Below are 4282 nucleotides of genomic sequence, written 5' to 3' on the forward strand. Positions count from 1 at the left end.
TGCTTCCTCCCAGCTTCCCCTCCTCCCTGGCAGAGCATGAGACTGACAAAGTCCTTGCTCAGAGTAAACGTTACTGAGCAACAAGTAAACCCATCGGTGTCACCGGCGTTGTTGCCAGGCTGAAAGTCAAGCACACAGCCTGGCACCAGCTGTCAAGGGGGAAAAATGGCTGCTGGAGCTGAACCCAGGACAGTCACACCATGGGCACAGCGCTGGGATGGGAAGAGCTGAGGTGGAGCGGCATAACGGAGGGTTTAGCCATGACCACATCCACAGGATCCCTTCCTAACTCCAAAGCCACCCCCATGCAGTGCAGCTCCCTCACCCCGGGCAAGCCGCCAATGTACCTTGCGTGAGGAAGAGGAGGAAAAGCATCGCCACTGTCAGCCCAGCCATCAATCTGCTCGCTGCATCCGAAGCCAAACTCCAACATGGAAATCCTCCTCGCTGGACAATGCCTTGCCAAGAACCGTGTGATCCAGCCTGCGCCGTCTCAGCATGGTCCGTGCATCCGACCATGATAAGAGCATGATGAAAATGAAAGCAGTATAAGCGGTACGATCGCATACGATCAGCAAAGTGTGGCAGCCTCACACCTCCCTGGGGACGTGACGTTCAGCACCTCGTGGCCCCCGACCCCCATCAGTCGCCACCACTGTGATGGGAATGAAACGTAGGCTCCTTTGCAGCTGCACACACACACAGGGATTCCATTTAGAGTCATGCAATGCTTTGGCTTGGAACAGACCTTCAAAGCTCCTTCAGTCCCATCCCCGTTCCAGGGACACCTTCCACTAGTCCAGGTTGCTCCTTGCCTCGGTTCGTGAAGCCTCTGCTGTGATGGAGATAATGCCTGGTGCAAAGCAGGCGCACTCAGACCCGAGCCCCTGCTCTGGGCCCTCTATTTCCTGTTTTTGCTACGTCTTGAGTGCAGAGTATTTAAAGCTGCTGAATTTAACAGTGGAGACAGCCCCGTGGAAGGGGGCAGAGCGTTGGTTTCTAGTTCATACCAGAGCTCCATCCTCTTACTATAGGTCTTTCACCTCAAAAGAACAAATAACCAGCAAGATCATTTCTGGTACAGTAACTGTGTCCTGGGGTTGTCCAGAACCTCCCAGTGCTGCGGGGCACAGGCTGCATCCCAACCACTGCCACTAAATCACAGGGCTGTGGGGCTGGGACCCAGCATGGAGCCCCCCGAGAGAGCTGGTGGGCACCAGCGCTGGCAGCCACGATGCCCATCAGGGCAGGAAACCCCCCAGTTCCCTGCCCTGCTTTGGGATCTACAGCGAGGAGGAGGATGGGGTGGTCCTTAAAACCTCGCCAAGGAAAAGCCCAATCCTTGTCCTCAGGCGGGAGCGCTCAGGGAAGTGATCTTGGACTTCACTTTGCTCCTGTTCTCCCAGAGTGGGTGCTTGGAGATGGGGATGGTCTCCCCAGTCCTGATGGAGTCCCCCTGTTGGGGATGGAGCAGCTCCAATGACGAGCTGGGGATGGGGAAGACACTGCTCACTTGTTCCACTGCTGGAAAAGGGGTAAGAGGAGCTCGGCTGGTTCTGTGGGCTCAGGGGATGAATTAGTCAGCTCCACCAGAGCTTGGCCCACGAAGCTTTGACAGGGAGAAGGGGGTTTTCCTTTTGCTTTCTTCAAGTTTCAGGTGCTGCTTCTGGTTTTCAGAGGAGCCAGAGGGAAGCAGGAGTTCCAGAGGGAATAAAGGGTGAATTTACATCCTGCTGCTCTGGGTTCTCCTAGAGTTTTATTGCCAGTAAGTTGCTTCTAACGAGATAAAGCCTTAAAAGCCATGCTAACTGACCACAGCATCCTGCAGGGCTGCTCCTTCCCACTCAGAAAGCATCTGGTGAGATAAAACCCCACCAACGCAAGCCATTTCCCCAAAATCAGCAGTTCACAGGAGGGAAGAGCTCACCAAGGCATGACAAAGAGAGGGGGGGTAAGAGCAGCATGAGGGGCCTCAGTTCCTTTTCCTACCCCATGCTTTGGCTCTGCTGAAACATGGTGTTGATTCCACTGGAGGCAGCCAGCTCCCAGACCAGGATGATCATGGAATGGTTTGGGTTGAAGGGACCTTGAAGTTCATGTAAAGCCCCGGGCAGGGGCACCTTCCACTAGAGCAGGTTGCTCCAAGCCCCTGTGTCCAACCTGGCCTTGAACACTGCCAGGGATGGGGCAGCCCCAGCTTCTCCCTTCAACCCATCCCAGTGTCCCACCACCCTCCTGGGTAAGAGCTTCTTCCCAATATCCCATCTAACTCTTCCCTCTTCCTGTTGGAAGTCCAAACTGCTCATCCTATTCCTTCATCCCTTGTCCAAAGCCCCTCTCCAGGTTTCCTGGAGCCCCTTTAGGCACTGGGAGCTGCCAAAAGCAAACAAAATGTGTGATAACTTCCGTCTTCAAAAGGCCCGTGGTGGTACCCAGGGTTTGGGGGGTGATGGAGGGAGAAGAGGACACCCCCATGTCACTACTCCCCCTCTTCACACTGACCTTCACGGGATAACTGGTGTGACTGGAGCTGATGCTGTCTCTACCCTTCACCAGAGCCTCTCTCTCTGCTCCTTACCTGCTGCTATTGTTATTCCAGAGTGTGACAGCTTTGGGAAAGGGGCTACTCTGTTCCTAAAGCTGTAATCCCAGAGCGTGCCTGACTCCTAGAGGAACTGGTGGGCAGGTGGGATGAAGAGGAAAGCTTTGATTCTGCTTGATTGCCATTTAACATCCATCAAAATGCATCACGGAAAGGAGGAGAGAGCTGGAAATCTTTGTGTTCTATAGGAAACATGAAGATCAGGGCAAGAGGCTTGTCCATGAACCCTCTGCTTCAGACAGCACCTCATATTGCTGCAAGACAATAGGACATTCCCAACGCTCCAGTGATATGAGAGCTACTGAAGTTTGCACGTGGAGATGAGCCACGGAGGTGTTCAGAAGCATCACCCTTCCCCGGGCTGCATTAAGCTGAAGAGAACTAAGATCTTTCTCTCCTTACAAGCCCCAACTTTTTCACACCCTGGATTTAGAAACCTCCCCCCAGAAAACCACAGGCAAAAAGCAGTTGTGACGCAGAACTGAGAAATGAGCAAGTGGGTTGAGGAAGTTCGGTCTGTGATGTGAAAACAGGCAGAGGAAGGGCAGGAAGCCCCAGCACCATGAATTTATAGCCCTTGGGAGGGGGTCAGGATGGGAACACTTGTATGGTGTCAGGAGCCTGAGCAGTTTAAAAGAGAGCAGAGCTGGTGTGCGTTCCGAGTCATGGCTTGGGTGTGAAGCTCCAACTGTGAACGGGATTGAGCTGCTCCTTTTACATTAGCAGATAAAAGGAGACAGAGCAAAAGGGTTGCTTTTGCAATGACTCTTGGAATGACAAGAGAGAGCACGGATAACAGTGAGCTTGTGGGTAACATCACCTTGGAATGACAAGAGAGAGCACGGATAACAGATTGAGCTCGTTCCATCACCACTGTGGAAGGTTCATTCTGGAGCTGAATGGCTCTGAGAAGAAGCCCCACCACTTTGGGAGATGCTGCAGCCATTCACTTGGTGCATCCCGAGGTGTTCCCACAATCTCGGGGCTATGTGTGTGTTCGGGTTTGAGCTATACGGTGTTTTCATCTGTCCTGCTTTGGGAGAAGCCTGCCCCCCCATATCAGCCTCGTTTAATGATCAGTTTTCCTTGAAGACATAGATTTAACAACCAATTCACCATCAACAATCCCAACGTGCAGCCTAGTGGGGGAGCTCCAAGAGGTCTGTAGTGGTGTGAAACGGGTTTGGAACGGGTTTGAACTGCGTTTGAGCAGCGCTCGGGCAGAGGGCGCCTGTGGAGCAGCGCAGAAGCAGCTCTTGCCTCCTCCTCCTGCGAGCTGTGAGGGCACCAGGACACACAGAATCCATCGGGCTTTACTGGTCTGACTGTTCCGGTTGGAGGGACAGCGCCGAGATGCTTCAGAGCCCCAGATTACGTCGTGCTGGCTGGGTACGTGATGTGGTCCATGGCTTGGGGCTCGTCCTCAGCATCCCCTGGCGCAGAAGCTGCAGGGGCATCTAAGAGCAGCAGAAGTGAGGCACGTCTCTGTGTCCCTGCTTCAGTTTCTGTGCCACACGAGGAATATCCCAGCTGCTTTTTGTCAGGAAACATCAGTCAAAGAGGGTGACAAATGGGGTTGGTTGTGAGATGGAGCTGTAATGAAGAGGTCTGCTTGGGCAGGTGGAACATCAAACCCCAGAAAGAGGGGAGATCTAGATCATAGAATCATAGAATGGTTTG

The sequence above is a fragment of the Nestor notabilis genome, unplaced genomic scaffold (genome assembly GCF_000696875.1).
Source record: "Nestor notabilis isolate BGI_N333 unplaced genomic scaffold, ASM69687v1 scaffold19730, whole genome shotgun sequence".
In the NCBI taxonomy this organism is placed as follows: Eukaryota; Metazoa; Chordata; class Aves; order Psittaciformes; family Psittacidae; genus Nestor; species Nestor notabilis.